Genomic DNA, 19,923 nt, shown 5'->3' with positions numbered 1-19,923 from the left:
CCCCCACGGTCTGAAACAGAAACGGCCGGGTGGTGTTGTAGAGAGGTTGACGTGCCTGGTTTTCCACGTCTGCGAAGCCCGTTTGGCGTCTCTTTTCCCCGCAGGACGGGGGAACCCGTGGTTTTTGGACGTGGCGTGGCCCGAAATTTCCGCCCTTGGCCGCTAGAGGGGGGTGGAGGTTGGTCTTTCTTTTATTTGGGGGTCGGGGGGGTACTAATTTCACTGAACCCCACCCCACGGAAACCCATGTTGGACGTGGGGGTGCTGAATGCGCCCTCGACGTGATTTTGTCTTTAAATTCAAGTGCAGCTTTTGTAACCCTTGGGCCGGAAACAGCTGGACCCGTTTCCCCTGCCTGTCCGAGGTGGCGACTACCGGGGTCGTACAGGGACACCCGGCTGGCCGCTGAGAGTTGGAAAAATAAAATGTCCACCCCAAAAAAAAACAACCGCGAAAAATATCGGCCATTTTTGTTTCGCGGCCGAGCCGTGAGCACGTCGGGGGCGACGTCACGGGGGCGTCACAATGAGCCGCCTGACGTCACAGAGCGGCGGAATCTAGCGGGGGGCGGCGCCGGAGCCCCGTGAGCTCAGAGGAGTGAAGAGCGAGGAGGAGGAAAGGACTATATAGCGCTTTCTAAACACGTGTTTCTTCCAAGAAAGATTCGCGGGTTACTTCGACTTACCGGGTTACCGTGAAATCGGTAAGTCGCTCAAAAGCGCCGCTGGCGAGAAATAACAAAATAAGTTGAGAAATAAGTTGTTTTTTTTACCGTTACTCCACTCTTATGGGTGTGATCGTGCTGTAAAAAGATATTGAGAGGAGGTGCACCTCTACACAGAGGGTGACGGGGGTGGGGAACAAGCTGCCCAGCCCTGTAGTTGAAGCCGATACCCTGGCTTCTCTCCAGACACAGCTGGGTGAGCTCCTCCAGTCAGGACAGGAGGCTCTACTGTACAAAGAGAGTGGCGGGGGTGTGGAACAAAGCCGATACCCTGGCTTCTCTCCAGACACAGCTGGGTGAGCTCCTCCAGTCAGGACAGGAGGCTCTACTATACACAGAGAGTGGCGGGGATGTGGAACAAAGCCGATACCCTGGCTTCTCTCCAGACACAGCTGGGTGAGCTCCTCCAGTCAGGACAGGAGGCTCTTCTGTACACAGAGGGGGGCGGGGGTGGGGAACAAGCCGCCCAGCTGTGTGGCTCCGCCCCCTCCCCTCCCCACTGTGACTCTGCTTGTCTCGGCAGGACGATGCACCGACAGAGATGCCGCATGGCCGTGCGCGGTCGCAGCAGGACGAGGGCCTGGCGAGGTGTCGTAAGTCCACCCCTCCCGCCCGCCGTCCAGCGTCCAGCATCCAGCCCTCCTCCGACTGACCTCTCCGCCCCCAGTAGCGCTCGCTGTATTATAATAACAATAATAATAATAAACTTCACTGATAGAGCACCTTTCACACACATAGCAGCGCAAAGCGCTTGACAGACCAGGTCTCACGGTAACACCTCTAGACGAGGAGAGACACTTCCAGTGGTGATCTTGACTGAGGACACGCCCTCGGCTCAAGAGACAGGGTCACTTGTCCAGTATGGCCTTCTGAGAGCACAGATTGCCTCTGGACGTCCCAGACTCTTCCTGGACACACTGTACACACTCACCTGTCCAGACTCTCACTGGACACACTGTAGAGACTCACCTGTCCAGACTTTTACTAGACACACTGTACACACTCACCTTTCCAGACTCTTACTGGACACACTGGTCAGACTCACTTGTCCAGACTCTCACTGGACACATTGTAGAGACTCACCTGTCCAGACTCTTACTGGACACACTGGTCAGACTCACCTGTCCAGACTCTCACTGGACACACTGTACACACCCACCTGTCCACACTCTCACTGGACACACTGTAGAGACTCACCTGTCCACACTCTCACTGGACACACTGTAGAGACTGCCCAAGGCCCCTAGTCTCGACACGACTGGGCTGGGCTATTTGGTCAGAGCTGTCTCGGAGATGGGCTGTTTGGCGTCTTCACAGGTCACACCGGTCAGGCCGAACCCGGACTGGCAGCGGGAGAGGTCCCGGCCCAAGTCCCGGTGCTTTTCCGTAAGTCTGACCCGGTCGCCTTCCGCGAGACTGGACCGGCCGCCCTGTGGTGGGCCCGGTGCCCCACATCTACCCTACAGCTCCCCCACTGACCCCTAAACTCCCGATACCCTACAGCTCCCCCACTGACCCCTAAACTCCCGATACCCTACAGCTCCCCCCACTGACCCCTAAACTCCCGATACCCTACAGCTCCCCACTCTGACCCCTAAACTCCCGATACCCTACAGCTCCACACTCTGACCCCTAAACTCCCGATACCCTACAGCTCCCCACTCTGACCCCTAAACTCCCGATACCCTACAGCTCCCCACACTGACCCCTAAACTCCCGATACCCTACAGCTCCCCACTCTGACCCCTAAACTCCCGATACCCTACAGCTCCACACTCTGACCCCTAAACTCCCGATACCCTACAGCTCCACACTCTGACCCCCACAGTCCTGATGGCCGAGAGGTCTCTGCTTGCTGTAGTGATTGAGTGAGCTCTGTGGACCTAACCTCTGTCTTGTGTCCTCGTTTTCAGCGTCTCCTAGTGGTCCGTCATTTCACCAGAGCTGAAGGTGAGATCTGGGGAGGAGACAGAGCACCCCCTAACACCCCTGAGCTAGGTTACAGGGTAAGACAGCTTCTTACTGTTGGACACACCTGTCCACACTCTTTCTGGACACACTGGACACACTCGCCTGTCCGGACTCTTACTGGACACACTGGACACACTCGCCTGTCCGGACTCTTACTGGACACACTGTACACACCCACCTGTCCAGACTCTTACTGGACACACTGTACACAACCACCTGTCCAGACTCTCACTGGACACACTGTCCACACTCACCTGTCTGGGCTCTTATTGGACACACTGTACACACCCTCCTGTCCAGACTCTCACTGGACACACTGTCCACACTCACCTGTCTGGACTCTTATTGGACACACTGTCCACACTCACCTGTCCAGACTCTTACTGGACACACTGTACACACTCACCTGTCCACACTCTCACTGGACACACTGGACACACTCACCTGTCCAGACTCTTACTGGACACACTGTCCACACTCACCTGTCCAGACTCTTACTGGACACACTGTACACACTCACCTGTCCACACTCTCACTGGACACACTGGACACACTCACCTGTCCAGACTCTTACTTGACACACTGTACACACTCACCTGTCCAGACTCTTACTGGACACACTGTACACACTCACCTGTCCAGGCGTAGTCTCTGCTCCTCATCCCCCCTGCGTTGTGTCTCCCTCTCTCCCCGCTGGACAGAATCCCGTGGTGTCTTCGTGTTTCCCCGAGCTCGTCCAGAAGCTGGAGAGGGCGGCCGAGCTGCAGCTGGAGCTCCCGGGGTCGCCCGGCTCGTCCCGCTCAGGCTCGCCCAGCTCGTTCCGCTCGGTGTCCCCCCCCTCCTCGCCCGAGAGCCCCCTCCGCTCCCCGCCCCCGGCCCCCCCCTCCGGCCCCCTCAGGCCCCTGCCCGCCCCGCCCCGCTGCCCCCCCTTCATCCCCGCCATGCCCCTCGAGCCCCCCTGATGCCCGGGGCGGTGCCCCTGCCCCTGCCCCCGCCCGTCCTGCCCCCCATCGCCCGCCCGGCCCCGCCAGGCCCCGCCTGGGGCTCCCCAGTGCGGAGGGCAAGGAGAGAGGCTGAGATGTCTGACGAGGCAAGTGGGGCAGAGTCTGTCCGTCTGTCTGTCCATCTGTCCTTCTGTCTGTCTATCCTTCAGTCCATCTGTCCCTCTGTCCATCTGTCCCTCTGTCCTTCTGTTCTTTTCTCTGTCCATCTGTCTTTCTGTCCTTTTCTCTGCCTTTCTGTCCATCAGTCCATCTGTCCTTTTCTCTGTCTTTTTGTCCGTCTGTACTTCTCTCTTTCTGTCTTTCTGTCCTTCTGTCTGAGTCTCTCCATGTCTCCCTGCTCTCTGTCTGTCCTGCGTTGTCCAAGCTGGGCCTGTCTCCCTGTGTCTCTCCGTGTGTCTCCCTGCTCTCTGTCTGTCCTGCGTTGTCCCAGCTGGGTCTCTCTCCCTGTGTCTCTCCGTGTGTCTCCCTGCCTGTCTCTCTGTCTGTCCTGCGTTGTCCCAGCTGTGTCTCCCTTCCTCCTCTCTCTCTCCGTGTGTCTCCCTGCTCTCTGTCTGTCCTGCGTTATCCCAAATGGGTCTCTCTCCCTGTGTCTCTCCTTGTGTCTCCCTGCTCTCTGTCTGTCCTGCGATGTCCCAGCTGGGCCTGTCTCCCTGTGTCTCTCCGTGTGTCTCCCTGCTCTCTGTCTGTCCTGCGTTGTCCCAGCTGGGTCTCTCTCCCTGTGTCTCTCCGTGTGTCTCCCTGTCTGTCTCTCTGTCTGTCCTGCGTTGTCCCAGCTGGGCCTGTCTCCTCTGCTCTTTGCCTTCAGCTCTGTTCGCCGATGTCCCGCCAGCCCGTCACTCTCTCAGCCTGTCTCTTGACTTGCAGGAGGAAGAGGAGGTGGAGACAGCTCTTCCGGCAGGAGAGAGGAAGGAGGTCAGTGCTGGTCCCACCCTGCCCCCTGTCCTGTCTGTGGTGGAGTTTTGCCGTCTTGTCTGTCCCTGGGTCTCAGTGTCTCTCTCTCTTTCAGCCCTGTCTGTCAGTGTCTCTCTCGGCCTGCTGTCTGCCTGTCCCTGCCTCTCTGTCTCTCTCTCTTTCAGCCCTGTCTGTCAGTGTCTCTCTCCTCCTCCTCTCTGTCCTCAGTGTGTCTCCTTCCTCCTCTCTGTCCTGTGGTGTCCAGGCAGTGTGTCTCTCTCCTCCTCCTCCTCTCTGTCATGTGGTGTCCAGTGGGTCAGTATTAGTGGGCTACACCCAGGCTCACTCACTGCGAGTGTGATCTCAGCAGAGTCTCTGTGCTCTTGGGACACTTGACTCACCTGTCTCTCTCTTTCTCTCCATGTGCTGTCCCTCTCCTGCCCCCTCTCTCCCTCCACGGACTCCAGCTGGAGGAGGTCCAATCACCACCTCCTGTGAGACAGAAGAAAAAGAAGGAGGGTAATGCTCTGATCCTCTCTTTACTCTTGTCCAGTGTCCAGTCAGTGTCCAGTCAGTGTGTCTGTATGAACCCCTCTCTCTCTCAGTGCAGTGTTCATGTCCTGGAGTCTCTAGTCAGTGTGTCTGTATCAACCCCTCTCTCTCTCAGTGCAGTGTTCATGTACTGGAGTGTCCAGTCCGACTCTTAACGTGACTCTCCTGTCTCTGCTTCAGAAGCGCTGATGCGTCTTTTTGAAGTCCCTGAGCTGCGTGTCAGTGGAGACAGAAGATCAGGACGAGCCAATGGAGGCGGCGGAGACCGTAGCTCAGGAGAGGAGGAGCAGGCTGCCGGGAAGGACAAGAAGAGGAAGAGGAGGTGCAGGTGAGCAGACGGGGGCGCCGCCCGGTCGTGTCTGTGATTCAAGGAAGAGTCTCCTCTTGCTGTTTGATGTCATGGTGACTTCTGTGTCTGTGTCCCTCACACCTGCAATAACAATATTCTTTCCAGGTTCCTTTCCTGGTTCTGTGCCTGCTAAGATCTGGACTGGACTGGACTGGACTGAATTGGACTGGACCGGAGCTGAGGGACACCAGACGACTGGACTGCAGCCTAGGGACACCAGACTGGACTGGACCGGAGCTGAGAGACACCAGACTGGACCGAAGCTGAGGGACCCCAGACTGTGCTGGACCGAAGCTGAGGGACCCCAGACTGGACTGGACAGGAGCTGAGGGACACCAGATTGTGCTGGACCGAAGCTGAGGGACCCCAGTCTGTGCTGGGCCGAAGCTGAGGGACACCAGACTGTGCTGGACCGAAGCTGAGGGACCCCAGACTGTGCTGGTCTGAAGCTGAGGGACCCCAGACTGGACAGCACTGGAGCTGAGGGACACCAGACTGGACTGGACTGGAGCTGAGGGGCCCCAGACTGGACTAGACTGGAGCTGAGAGGCCCCAGACTGGACTGGACCAAAGCTGAGGGACCTCAGGCTGTGCTGTACCGAAGCTGAGGGACCCCAGACTGTGCTGGACCGAAGCTTAGGGACCCCAGTCTGGACCGAAGCTGAGGGACCCCAGTCTGTGCTGGACCGAAGCTGAGGGACCCCAGACTGGACCGAAGCTGAGGGACCCCAGTCTGTGCTGGACCGAAGCTGAGGGACCTCAGACTGGACCGAAGCTGAGGGACCCCAGACTGTGCTGGACCGATGCTGAGGGACCCCAGTCTGGACTGAAGCTGAGGGACCCCAGACTGCACTGGACTGAAGCTGAGGGGCCCCAGACTGGACTGAAGCTGAGGGGCCCCAGACTGGTCTGGACTGAAGCTGAGGGGCCCCAGACTGGACTGATGACCTTTTGTTAAGCATCAATAAATTTTTTTTAAAAAAAATCTGTTTAGCTTTTGGTTTTTTCCCTCCCCCCCCCCCCCCCCTAAGGTTGCTGCTGGGAGAGGTGTGAGTGGGGCCAGCAGGGGGCGCTCTCACCCTGCAGTCTGTGTGGGTCCTGATGCCCCAGTATAGTGACGGGGGACACTGGACTGTAAACAGGCGCTGTCCTTCGGATGAGACGTAAAACCGAGGTCCTGACTCTCTGTGCTCGTTAACAATCCCGGGGTGTTTCTGGAGAAGAGTAGGGGTGAATATCAGCTTCTCCCCTCTGGCCAACATTTCAGGGCTCCCAGGTGTAGATCCCAAATTGAAACAAATTTTAATTTGTTACCTAGTTAAACAGTTAATAGAATGAGTGACCAGGGTAAATAAAGGTGGGTCAGTGTAAACTGTTTATTCTGGACCAGACTTCGTCATGTGTGATATGTCATGACTTCTTATATTAAGTTTTATCTTTATATTTAGTTCTACATGTGTAATAGATGCGATGTGTGTCCATAAAAAGGTTTCTCCAGGGGAAAATCAAGTTGGTTTTAAAACCGTGTTTCCTTTTTAGGGTACGTTTGCATTCCAAGTGTGACGTTTTTGCCTTTTTATCATATTTGGGATGTGAATCCGTGGTATTTTTGCTGAGACAAGTTGCCTTTCTTATACGCGGAGGGATCTGCTCGTGAGATGTCCGCTTGGTCCATTTCTGAGCTCAGTATAAGGTGTAGAAAGCATGACTGTCATCATAACCCGCCTCTCACCCAGGTGTGGAATAATGTTGTGACTATTGCTTCAGCAATAACATGCTGATTGCATGTTTCTAGATGGGTATAACAGAGATCTCAACTACTGAGGGGCCTTATTAATAAAGTCTCCACAGTCGAAGCGCTATGTCTCTTTTCAGCTGGCGATAAACCTTTCTTCGATCCTTTGCGGACTTGTAAAACTGTTCCTGATCAGAATAAAAAACGCTCACGCTAATACACAAGCACCCGTGTCTCGCCAAAGCTGACAAATAAACAGACGGACAAGCCGCATTGCACGTGTGAACAGGGGAATGAGCGAGCGAGCGGGGATAGGGCGCCTCCTGCGCTTAAAAGCTTACAGCACCTGGTATTCCCAGGCGGTCTCCCATCCAAGTACTAACCAGGCCCATCCCTGTTTAACTTCCAAGATCCGACGAGATCAGGCGTGCTCAAGGGGGTGTGGCCGTAAGCGAGAGCAAGGCTCGCTGACACCCTTCTTATTGAGAGGACAGCTCTGTCACCTCTTTTACGACGCTGCTTTTTTTCCCTTGCGTTTTTCTCTTCTTCCCACGTTCTCTCTCTTCACTGCCTTCGTCCCCGCTCTATTTCACTTCAGCCTTTCACTCTTGCTTCCTTCCAATGAGGACGGAGCTGCGGGAGAAAGGGCGCTATAGAGGATCGCTGTGGAGAGCTGCTGCTGTGCTTTGACATCTGAGCTCTGTGGAAAACGATCTCAATACAATTCTGAAAAACGCGACTCCCCGAACGCCAGCCGAACAAGTCTCCACAGCCGAAGCGCTGTGTCTCTTTTCAGCTGGCGATAAACCTTTCCTCGATCCTTTGCGGACCTGTAAAACTTCTCCTGATCAGAATAAAAAACGCTCACGCTAATACACAAGCACCCGTGTCTCGCCAAAGCTGACAAATAAACAGACGGACAAGCCGCACTGCACGTGTGAACAGGGGAATGAGTGAGCGAGCGGGGATAGGGCGCCTCCTGCGCTTAAAAGCTTACAGCACCTGGTATTCCCAGGCGGTCTCCCATCCAAGTACTAACCAGGCCCATCCCTGTTTAGCTTCCGAGATCAGACGAGATCAGGCGTGCTCAAGGGGGTGTGGCCGTAAGCGAGAGAAAGGCTCGCTGGCACCCTTCTTATTGAGAGGACAGCTCCGTCACCTCTTTTACGACGCTGCTTTTTTACCGGGGTAAAGTTAGCTTGAAGTTCGAAAACGATTTTGCCACGCCTGTAGCGTTTACACGAAACCTCTTAGAATCGCGAGAATACTTGCTTTGTGCATAAAATACATTGTGAATGCTTTCTCAGCCTTTACTTTTTCGTTTATATTACATTTTTTGGACCAAGCACGAATATTCTTTTGTCCATATCTTCGCAACGGAAGCACAGAACGCCTTCAAACCAAATGCATTTTAAAGACCACGACGTGGATATTTCCACAGCCTCTACATCAAAGTATCAGTGAGCTAATTATCTTTTTTTAAACCTCCGGTTTTTCATCGATGCGTAATTACGCACTAACTGGAACCCGGGGGACTGATGGATACACAAGTTCACAACGCGAGAAATACTGTTCAATACGGTTTCATGCGAAAAACCCGTATATGACCATAGGAAGCATTACAGCGCAGTCTCCAATTACCCAGACTGTAAGCACGGGAATAAAGCTTTGTCTGAATTCTGAAACCCTTCCTTTGCGTCCTGTTTTCATTCAGGTAAGAGTCAACTATATGCACAATACTACTGACAGCAGGAAGATTAAAATATTCTTTACTCAGCAGCTTATTAAAAACAGCTCCCATGATGTTCAAACCGATTTTTTACACAGAACACTGACACAGCTTTGCGTTCTGAATCTCTTTTTCTCGTGTGTTTATTTAATGTGGCACAATGTACTGGGATAGGGGTATTCTGTTCACAAACCAATAGCATTTAAACCACAGCACCCACAATGCTGCAAGTAAGTGTTTTACACACTAAGCAGAGAGCGATGTCTTCCTCGTTAGTATAGTGGCAAGTATCCCCACCTGTCACGCGGGAGACCAGGGTACATCAGGACATGCATTGAAGTGAAAGCAGGATATGCTGCGACATCCACTGTGCAGATCCCGCCACACTAAGAGGTGAGTGGGTCTGTTCGATCACAGCGCTAGGCGAATCCCCAAACAGTGTGCGTGACAACAAACGAAACGGGCCTGTTTCCGCCCGGTTTCGTTCCGGGGAAATCGGGCCCAGTAGTGGCGGGATCTGTACAGTGCATGTCGCAGCGCTTCAATGTGCTTCCTGATGTCCTACCCCGAGAACAGAAAAGACAGCATCCACAGCAACAACAGCTCAGGTCTCTGCACAGGAGCTAAGCTGCCCCCATCTCCTCTGCTCTGCGGCTCCTGCGGAGTGGAGTCCTGCCTGGAGCCGTGTTTGCAGGCGACGGCTCCCTGCGCCCTGTCTGTGCGTCGTGTCCGAGAGCTCCTGGGAGGAAGAGAGAGCCCTCCCACTCGGGGGCTTTTCCACGGTCTGTGTGAGGAGGGGGGGGTGTGTCCAGTAGCTTATCGAGCGGAAGCCTGGGGCGGCGGAGAGCTGTGATTGTGCAGACCTTGAGGTGTCACCTCTTTGTCTGCTTTCCCGCCCCCCCTCCGCCCAAGCTCTGCTCCAAAGTAGCCCGGCAACCCCTCACACCTGCACCTTTCACAACCTAAGGTGTGGTCATGAGACACCCGTGGGGTGTTGTTCTGTTCTTGCTAATTGTTTCCTGCCCGTCGCAGGCAGGAGTCCATGCGAGGAAGATGCGCTGGACAGAGCTCAGAGGGCGCACCTGGGTGGCTTTCCTTCTGAGTGACGTTCCTGCAACACTCTCCCGCTCCTCTTGGTGCGCTCTTGCCGCAACACAGGAAGGCTGGAGCAGGTGGGTGTGGAGAGTGTTAAAGGTCCCTGGTTCAATCCCGGGTTTCAGCGTTTTGTTTCATTAAGCCCTCTGTTCCTCTCTGCAGCTCCCCCTTCCTAAAGTGACGCTTCCCTTTCTCAGCCTGAAACACAAGTGAGACATGAGAAGCAGTCCCTGCAGGTTTCCGTAGCGTAGCGGCTGTCACATCAGCCTAACACCTGAAAAGTCCCCGGTTCGAGACTGGGCAGAAACAGCCTTGTTTTGCACGCTCCTGTACTTCACAGAGGTCTTGAGCGACCGGTCATTTGTTGCCAATGTATTTCCGGTGCCTTCATGCAGTCTTGTACCAAACGCACGTTCCTTCTGTACGCGGAGCCGATCATTTGCAATTGGGCTGTGCCGACAGACCAGGACGAGCTCTGTCAGCTCAAAAGCAGCGCAGGACCTGCAAGAACAACAGAAAGATTAGCATCCAGCGGGGGCCTCTTAGTGAGCCCAAGATCTCATCAAGAATCGGCTCCAGCAACAGGGCTGGGCGCATTGTTCCATTCTCCGCCCACTCTCGGTGTAAACAAGTCCCTCCTGGTCTCTGCTTGAAATGCACTTTCCTGCATTTGCTTTGGTGTAACTGGCTTCCCCTGCATGGGCAAATGTGAAGAAGATCCTTAGTAAGTCATAGATGAAAACCGAGAAGAGGTCGGAGTGGCCTCTGTCGTTCATCAATGATCCATTCAGGCAGTACTCCTCTGTAAAGCGCCGTTCGTTCACATCGATTGGCTTTTTTTTGCCTTCATTAGTGCAAGCAGTAAAAGCAGATGCCCCTATTCTGCCATGACCCGGATTCGAACCGGGGTTGGTGGGGCCATACGACAGAAAGCAGTGTCGTCAAGCCCTGACATCCCTCTCTCTCCACCTCCTCTCTCTACCTCTCCCTACCCCTCTCTGCTCTCTCTCTCTTACTGTCACTCTGGAGTTTATTTTCCAGACAGAAATCCAGCTCCGTCCCTGCTGTGGAAGATTGGTGATGCAGGATGAGAGCCCCTAACTGAAAGCACTGCAGCGGCAGGTTCTGTGGTCTGTTTCAAATCCGCCCGTGACGAGACACCGAGGAGAAATGAAGAGGCCCAGTCGCGCTAGAAAATCACCCGGGAAAGAGACTTTCAATGTAGGAAAAAAAAGTCATTAGTAACAGACATAATATGTTTGTTTTGTTTTTTTAATCGCTGCGATGTGTGACTAAGCTCATACGACTAAGAGTCGCCCCCTTTGTCTAGATCTGGTAACCTGATCGTCGCTGGTGGGCCAGATCGTGTCCCCCATCACTATACTGGGGCAATAGGACCCACACAGACCGCAGGGTGAGCACCCCCTGCTGGCCCCACAGAGAGGGAGAGGTAGAGGTAGGAAGAGAGAGGAGGAGTACAAATTCAAGCAGAGGCCTGATTGGAGCACTATTGTATGGCCCTGACGTCAATCCCTCAACTCTCTGCATAAAGCAGTGTCTTATGGCCATGACATCCCACCCCCACCACTCTCAGTGGAAAGCACTGTCGTATAACCATGACATCCCACCTCCACCGCTCTCTGCGAAAAGCAGTATCTTCAGGCCCTGACATCCCACCCCCGCCACTCGCTGTGTAAAGCAATGTCGTTTGGCCCTGACATCCCACCCCCGCCACTCTCAGCATAAAGCAGTGTCTTACGGCCCTGACATCCCACCCCTGCCACTCTCTGCATAAAGAAGTGACACCTTCCCCTCAACTCTCTGCAGAATGCAGTCTCGTCAGGCCCTGACATCCCACCCCTACCACTCTCTGCCTAAAGAAGTGTCGTATGGCCCTGACACCCACCCCTCCTCTCTCTGCATAAAGTAGTGTCGTCAAGCCCTAACATCCCACCCCCGCCACTATCTGCGTAAAGCAGTACCTTCAGGCCCTGACATCCCACCCCCCCCACTCGCTGTGTAAAGCAATGTCGTTTGGCCCTGACATCCCACCCCCGCCACTCTCAGCATAAAGCAGTGTCTTACGGCCCTGACATCCCACCCCTGCCACTCTCTGCATAAAGAAGTGACACCTTCCCCTCAACTCTCTGCAGAATGCAGTCTCGTCAGGCCCTGACATCCCACCCCTGCCACTCTCTGCCTAAAGAAGTGTCGTATGGCCCTGACACCCACCCCTCAACTCTCTGCGTTAAGCTGTTTTGTCAGGCCCTGAGATCCCACCCTCGCCACTCTCTGTATAAAGCAGTATCGTCAGGCCCTGACAACCCACCCCTGCCACTCTCTGCATAAAGAAGTGACACCTTCCCCTCAACTCTCTGCATAAAGCAGAATCGTCAGGCCCTGACATCCCACTCCTGTCACTCTCTGCCTAAAGAAGTGTCGTATGGCCCTGACACCCACCCCTCCACTCTCTGCGTTAAGCTGTGTTGTCAGGCCCTGACATCCCAACCCCGCCACTCTCTGTGTAAAGCAGTGTCATATGGCCCTGACATCCCACCCCCACCACTCTCTGTGTAAAGCACTGTCGTATAGCCCTGACACCCACCCCTCCAATCATTGAATAAAGCAGTGTCGTCAAGCCCCGACATCCCACCCCCGCCACTAACTGCGTAAAGTAGTATCGTCAGGCCCTGACATCCCACCCCTGCCACTCCCTGCATAAAGAAATGTCGTATGGCCCTGACATCACACCCCCACCACTCTCTACGTCAAGCACTGTCGTATAGCCCTGACACCCACCCCTCCACTCTCTGCATAAAGCAGTGTCGTCAAGCCCTGACATCCCACCCCCGCCACTGTCTATGTAAAAAAGTGTCGTATGGCCCTGACACCCACCCCTCCACTCTCTGCGTAAAGCTGTGTTGTCAGGCCCTGTCACCCCACCTCCGCCATTCTCTGTGTAAACAGTGTCATATGGCCCTGACATCCGACCCCCACAACTCTCTGCGGAAAGCACTGTCATAAAGCCCTGACACCCACCCCTCCTCTCTTTGAATAAAGCAGTGTCATCAAGCCCTGACATCCCACCCCCGCCACTGTCTACGTAAAGAAGTGTCGTATGGCCCTGACACCCACCCCTCCACTCTCTGTGTAAAGCACTGTTGTATGGCCCTGACATCACACCCCCACCACTCTCTGCGGAAAGCACAGTCATATAGCCCTGACACCACCCCTCCATTCTTTGCATAAAGCAGTGTCATCAAGCCCTGACATCCCACCCCCGCCACTCTCTACGTAAAGAAGTGTAGTATGGCCCTGACATCCCACCTCCACCACTAACTGCGTAAAGTAGTATCGTCAGGCCCTGACATCCAACTCCCGCCACTCTCTACGCAAAGAAGTGTCGTATGGCCCTGACACCCACCCGTCCACCCTGTGCTTAAAAAAGTGACGTCAAGCCCTGACATTCCACCCCCTCCACTCTCTGCGTAAAGCACTGTTGTATGGCCCTGACATCCCACCCCCGCCACTATCTTCGTAAAGCAGTATCGTCAGGCCCTGACATCCCACCCCTGCCACTCCCTGCGTAAAGAAGTGTCGTATGGCTCTGACATCACACCCCCACCACTCTCTGCGGAAAGCACTGTCGTATAGTCCTGACACCCACCCCTCTACTATCTGCAGAAAGCAGTGTCGTCAAGCCCTGACATCCCACCCCCACCACTCTCTACGTAAAAAAGTGTCGTATGGCCCTGACACCCACCCCTCCACTCTCTGCGTTAAGCTGTGTTGTCAGGCCCTGACATCCCTCCCCCGCCACTCTCTGTGTAAAGCACTGTTGTATGGCCCTGACATCACACCCCCACCACTCTCTGCGGAAAGCACAGTCATATAGCCCTGACACCCATCCCTCCACTCTCCGCATAAAGCAGTGTCATCAAGCCCTGATATCCCACCCCCGCCACTCTCTACGTAAAGCAGTGTCGTATGGCCCTGACACCCAGCCCTCCACTCTCTGCGTTAAGCTGTGTTGTCAGGCCCTGAAATCCCTCCCCCGCCACTCTCTGTGTAAAGCACTGTTGTATGGCCCTGACATCAAACCCCCACCACTCTCTGCGGAAAGCACAGTCATATAGCCCTGTCACCCATCCCTCCATTCTTTGCATAAAGCAGTAACGACAAGCCCTGACATCCCACCGCCGCCACTCTCTACGTAAAGAAGTGTCGTATGGCCCTGACACCCACCCCTCCACTCTCTGCGTTAAGCTGTGTTGTCAGGCCCTGACATCCCACCCCCGCCACTCTCTGTGTAAAGCAGTGTCATATGGCCCTGACACCAATCCCTCCACTCTCTGCATAAAGCAGTGTCTTATGGCCCTGACATCCTACCCCCACCACTCTCTGTGTAAAGCAGTGTCATATGGCCCTAACATCCCACCCCCAACACTCTCTATGTAAAGCACTGTTGTATCGCCCTGACATCCCACCCCCGCCACTCTCTACGTAAAAAACTGTCGTATGGTCCTGACATCCCACCCCCACCACTAACTGCGTAAAGTAGTATTGTCAGGCCCTGACATCCCAATCCCGCCACTCTCTGTGTAAAGCAGTGTCGTATGTCGTATGTCGAGGTGAGGTGAGGTGCGACACACCGGAGTCCCGACGCTGCTAATGCGGAGCACTTGTTGAACTGGCATTGAAAGGACGTGTGCGCACGGAGCGAGCCTTCCCTGCGGCGGAGCGTGGAAACTTTCTCCCCGCGCTGCAGGAGTTGTGTGCGCTGCAGCGGTGCCGAGAGAACAGCACAGAAGGCAGCAGGCTCTGGAGAGCGGGTAAGAGACCGAGCCTTGTGGGCAGGCGAGCAGGCCCGTTTTTTGGAAATTGCTGAAAAGGCTCCGGTGTTTGTTCGGTGTGTGGCAGGCGCACGACGCGAGCTTGCGTAGCGATCTGCCGGTCTGGTGTTATGCAAATGAGGCCGAATTGCATCCCGGGACATGCTGCGAATGCGCAATGGCGACTGTAGTTGTGTAGGAAACGGCGCGCTCGTTTTCTCGTTTTGCCCACCCTTTTGAGTGTTAGTGTGGCGTGAGAGTGTGCGAAAGAGTGGGCCCAGCAGGAGGCGGTGACGTGCGAGGCGTTGAGCTGGCCTAGGCTGCGCGCTTTGTGCTGTGGGTGCGGGCCGCTTGCAGGGGCTTGTACAGCTCATACTTACTTGGCAGGGGAGATACCTTGATCAGCCTGTAGGTGGAGTAGTTGGATTGTTTTCCTTGTTTTGTGGAAGCAGTGTTTGTTTAGCAGTTCACGAAATGGCAACTTTTGGATCCCGCAAGAATGCTGTGCGTTTTGAGCTTTTGGATGACCTCTTCATGGATCGTATGCAGTTCAGCAGAAAAGTGTTGCAGAAGGAACTTGGCTTTGAACCTCGGCACTTGGATTTCATCTTCGCTCTCCCAGGTCAGAAAGCATTTGAGGTTGTTTTTGCTACCTATCCTCTGTTTGAACAATGTGTGGATGTGTTTGAGGCAAAAAGAGGGAAAGTTCCTGCCCTTGAGAAGATCGACTTGCAGCCTCTGACACAGAGAGAGAGGAAAATGGTGCATGTTGTTATGTTCTTGGAACTGGCAAAGACGGAGGACATTCACACCTGGCTTAACCAGTACTGCACTGTCCACCATGGAACTGAGGTTAGAGATGTTGACGGTATAAAAACAGGAGCAAGGAAATTCGAGGTTCGCTTGCTACTGGACAATGTAAATGGAGGCTTAAGGCACCAGCCCTCTACAATCCGGCTGGGCGCCTGCAATGGCTATGTTTTTTATGTGGGACAACCAAAGGTGTGTCGGCGCTGTGGTGCTGTGGGACACCTGGCATCGTCCTGCATTGTGAAATGCTGCAAGACCTGTGGCAAACAGGGACATTTAGCCTCTGACTGTTCAATGCAGCCAAAGTGCAATATATGTGGCTCGGAAGGACATGTTTTTAAGAACTGCCCTCACACCTACGCCAATAGACTCAAAATGAGAAAGGATGAGGCAGTGCTTGTTTCAGCCAAACCGGCCCGAAAATCCAAAGCAAACAACAAGTCAAACAAAGAACCCTTGTTGGACAAAGACTCCTTGCCTCCAGCCAGGATCAGTCCTGCTGTGGCTCCGGGGCCGGTGGAAGAGAAATCCACTACGCCCCCACAACCGCAGTCTGCACCAGACAAGCACGAGGGTTTGAAAACCCCCGAGAACAGCGAGGACCCCTCCCCCACTTCTGCTCCTCAGAACGAGGGCCAGTGTGGGGCCCCCCGGTGGAGCGGGTCCAGCGAGGATACCCAGGATTCAGCGGAGCTGCTTTTCTCAGACTCTGCAAGTGCTACAGATGCCCTCCTCTCTTCCATCCAGTCCATCACGGAGGATCTGCAGCAGCTGGTGGGTGAGGGGGAAGAGGAGACTGGTGCATCAGCTGCACCCCTTTCCCCTCAGTGCTCCCAGGAGCTGGACTTGAGGAAAAGGAAAAATGACTCTGTTTTCTCCCCGAGCGAGGAGGAAGGAGAGCATGGTGATGGGTACAGCTGGAACCCCTCCACCCCTCCCTCTACCCCCTTCCTTGAAATGGACTCCGTGAACGCTTTTACTGCTGCCACCCTGATGAAGGCTCATTCAGAGGATGACTGGTAGGAAATTGGTAAGAAGAAAAAGAAGAAGGTAACAGGTGAGACAGAAGAGAAATGTGTTTTGTAAAGACTGGTTCCACTTTCTTATGTAATATGGCTCTGAACATAATTTCTCTTAACACCAGAGGTATCAATGACAGAGTTAAATGCCAGTCTGTCTTTGATTACCTCCAGCAGAGAGAGGGAGATGTGTTGATGTTGCAGGAGTGTGCTTTAGCCTATCAAGAGAGGTATAAAAGCTTTGAAGATAGGTGGGATAAAGGGCCATCTGTTTGGTCAGGGGACAATAACAACAGAGCCTCTGGCGTGGCCATTCTTTTCAAAGGACGGGCATTCAAATTGAAAAGTATTCAGAGGGTCATAGATGGCAGGTTGCTGTGTGTGGATGTGGAATGGGGGACCGTTAACCTGCGGCTAATCAATGTGTATTGCCCTACTGACGTGGGAGGAAGGGTGGAGCTACTCAAGGCACTCTCCCCCCTATTGTTATGTAGCACAGACGTGATAGTGGGAGGGGATTTTAATTGTATCTTAGAGCACACGGACAGGCAGTCTAGCTCGCCGATAAAATTGGATTCCAGCTCACTGGCCCTGCAAAACTTAGTTCAAGACTTTAAACTCTCAGACACATTTAGATGTATATATCCCACAACAGCAGGATATACATGGTCAGGGAGGAATAGCAGCTCCAGAATTGACTATTGCTTTGTCTCAGCGAGAGTGAAAGTTGTTGGGGTCACTCTTCAGCCTGTCTTCTTCTCAGATCATCAGGCTTTAGGGTGTAGAGTGGAACTCCAGGGCGGGACTGTCTTTGGCCCAGGCCTCTGGAAACTCAACACAAAGCTGCTAGAGAACGAGGGGGTAGTATCCCGCTACAAGGAGAAACTATCACAGTGGCTGTCCTTGCAGTGTCTGTACGGGTCAGTAGGAGAGTGGTGGGAGGAGGTGAAGGTGAGGACAAAGGCCTTTTTCATGGCTGAGGGAAGGAAGGCTGCTGCCAGACGGAGAGGAGTGCTAGCCAGGAAACAGAGGCAGCTGCAGCGTCACTACACGATGCTGCACAGTGGCTTCGATGTGCTTGAGGATATCAACCTTTTAAAAAAGGACATCCGGAGCATAGCCGAAAAAAGTAGTCGAGGAGTGCTGTTAAGAAGCTGAGTGCATTTCTTGGAAGAAAATGAGAAGTGTACTCGCTTCTTTTTCAGGAAAGTGGTAGGCTCCAAGTCTGTCATGGAAAGTGTAGTTGATGAGGAGGGACGAGAGAGAACAGAGCCGAGTGCTATCCTCTCCTGCACCGAGGCCTTCTACTCAAGACTGTACAGCTCTACAGAGGTAAAGGATGAAGAAATTCATTTTTTTACCTCAAAGCTAGAAAACGTTTTGAGTGAAGAAGATAGGGAAGTACTTGAGAGGGATTTGACAGTAGAAGAGCTGAGACAGGCTATGGAGAGCTTACAGAAGGGGAAAACTCCGGGTGCTGACGGGCTCCCTAAAGAATTTTATTGCACCTTTTGGGATCTGCTTCAGGATCCGCTACTGCTCCTATTCGAGGAAAGCTATAAGACAGAATTGCTGCCTGACTCCTTAAGAGAAGGCACTATCTCTCTCTTGTTTAAGAAAGGAGCAAAGAATGACATAAAGAACTGGAGAGCCCTCATTCTGTTAGGCGTGGACACTAAGATCCTGTCCAAAGCCCTTTTCCTGCGCCTACAAAATGTAGTGGCCTCACTGGTAGGGAAAGAACAGACTTGTGGGATAGCAGGACGCCTGATGAGTGACAACCTGGCCTTGTTGAGGGATGTCTGTCTGTACTCAGAGGATCGCTCCCTCCCTCTGTGCATTTTAGGTGTAGACCTAGAAAAGGCCTTTGACCGCCTAAACCGGCAGTACTTAACATCGGTACTTGAGCACATGAAGTTTGGCCCCATCATGAGAAAGTGATTAACCTGCTGTACACAGGTAGCAACAGCAGAGTAATGGTTAATGGCAATAGATCACGCCCCTTTGAAGTCTGTTCAGGGGTGAGGCAGGGCTGTCCATTATCCCCCTTGTTATTCGTTTTGGCTATGGAGCCCTTAGCCTGTGCCTTGCGCCAGGATCAGGCCATTAATGGGATACCAGTGCCTGGAAGTAGGGGAGGAGAGGTAAAGACATCTCTATACATGGATGATGTCACCCTGCTCCTCTCTGACAATGCCTCAATTAGCAGAGCTCTGCAGTACTGTGATCGTTTCTCTTTGGCTTCCTCTGCAAAAATTAACAAATCAAAGAGTGAGATTTTTTGTCAGAACTGGAGGGAGCCAAAAGAAGGACATGACCTCAGGCTGCAAGAGAAGAGAATCAAGGTCCTGGGGGTGTATTTTGGAGAAGAGATGGGAACAGTAAATTGGCAGAACAAATTGCCAATCTTAAACAAAAAACTGATGCAATGGAAGGACCGAGACCTCACCATGACAGGGAAGGTGCTGGTCATCAAAGCCGAGCTCTTGCCTGTCTTGAATAAGTGAATATATGTCTAGTTATACGAAAAACAAGTGGTTTATTGACTGATCTTCATTTGCAGATTTAGAGGCAGCTTCGATATTCGTTTTACAAACAGGATTTTTTATATGAGTCACACACATGCCATAGCAACAAAACGTCTCTAGAGATGAGGCTATAGATCACCTTTCCATCCTCCAGGTTTTCCTCCCAAAGCCTACGGCACCAACGGCGACCTCTGCTGGCCAAGAGAGCAAAAGCTTGCAGCGCCTGGTATTCCCAGGCGGTCTCCCATCCAAGTACTAACCAGGCCCAACCCTGCTTAGCTTCCAAGATCAGATGAGATCATGCACATTCAGGGTGGTGTGGCCACAAGCGAAAGCCATGGCACCTGACTCGCTACTTGAAGCTGTGTGTGGCTGGGGCTCCGTGCCCCCCGAGCGGGACTGAAGGATCGTTCATTTGCAATTCTTTGGAAAGGAGCTTCTTTCGAAATCAATGCGTGCCTGGATTTTTCGCGAATGTGCTCCATTCTGTTCGCTTGTCCCGAGCTGGATAAGGACAAACAGGTATCAGCTTGTTCCCTTCTCCCACCCCTCTCTGTGTACAGTAGAGACACCTGTTCTGACTGGAGGAGCTCATCCAACTGTGTCTGGAGAGAAGCCAGGGTATCAGCTTGTTTCCCTCTCCAACCCCTCTCTGTGTACAGTAGAGCAACCTGTCCTAATTGG

At 53.5% G+C, this 19,923-nt stretch overlaps 1 long non-coding RNA gene and 3 other non-coding genes across 4 annotated transcripts; 1 reads left to right on the top strand and 3 right to left on the bottom strand.

The window, feature by feature from the left end:
* Positions 1-2,075: 2,075 nt before the first annotated feature.
* On the top strand, positions 2,076-3,480 carry LOC138242911 (uncharacterized). Its single transcript, XR_011191786.1, has 3 exons — positions 2,076-2,110; positions 2,638-2,730; positions 3,397-3,480. It is a non-coding gene; the product is annotated as an uncharacterized lncRNA (long non-coding RNA).
* Positions 3,481-7,560: 4,080 nt separating this feature from the next.
* On the bottom strand, positions 7,561-7,679 carry LOC138216702 (5S ribosomal RNA). The gene has a single exon (XR_011180414.1). It is a non-coding gene; the product is annotated as a 5S ribosomal RNA (ribosomal RNA).
* Positions 7,680-8,216: 537 nt separating this feature from the next.
* On the bottom strand, positions 8,217-8,335 carry LOC138219101 (5S ribosomal RNA). The gene has a single exon (XR_011181572.1). It is a non-coding gene; the product is annotated as a 5S ribosomal RNA (ribosomal RNA).
* An 11,115-nt stretch (positions 8,336-19,450) lies between these two features.
* On the bottom strand, positions 19,451-19,569 carry LOC138244879 (5S ribosomal RNA). The gene has a single exon (XR_011193494.1). It is a non-coding gene; the product is annotated as a 5S ribosomal RNA (ribosomal RNA).
* Between the last annotated feature and the right edge of the window lie 354 nt (positions 19,570-19,923).

Source organism: Lepisosteus oculatus, chromosome 14, assembly GCF_040954835.1.
Source record: "Lepisosteus oculatus isolate fLepOcu1 chromosome 14, fLepOcu1.hap2, whole genome shotgun sequence".
NCBI lineage: Eukaryota > Metazoa > Chordata > Actinopteri > Semionotiformes > Lepisosteidae > Lepisosteus > Lepisosteus oculatus.
Note: the sequence above shows the minus strand (reverse complement) of the source record. Positions and strands in the feature narration are given on the sequence as shown.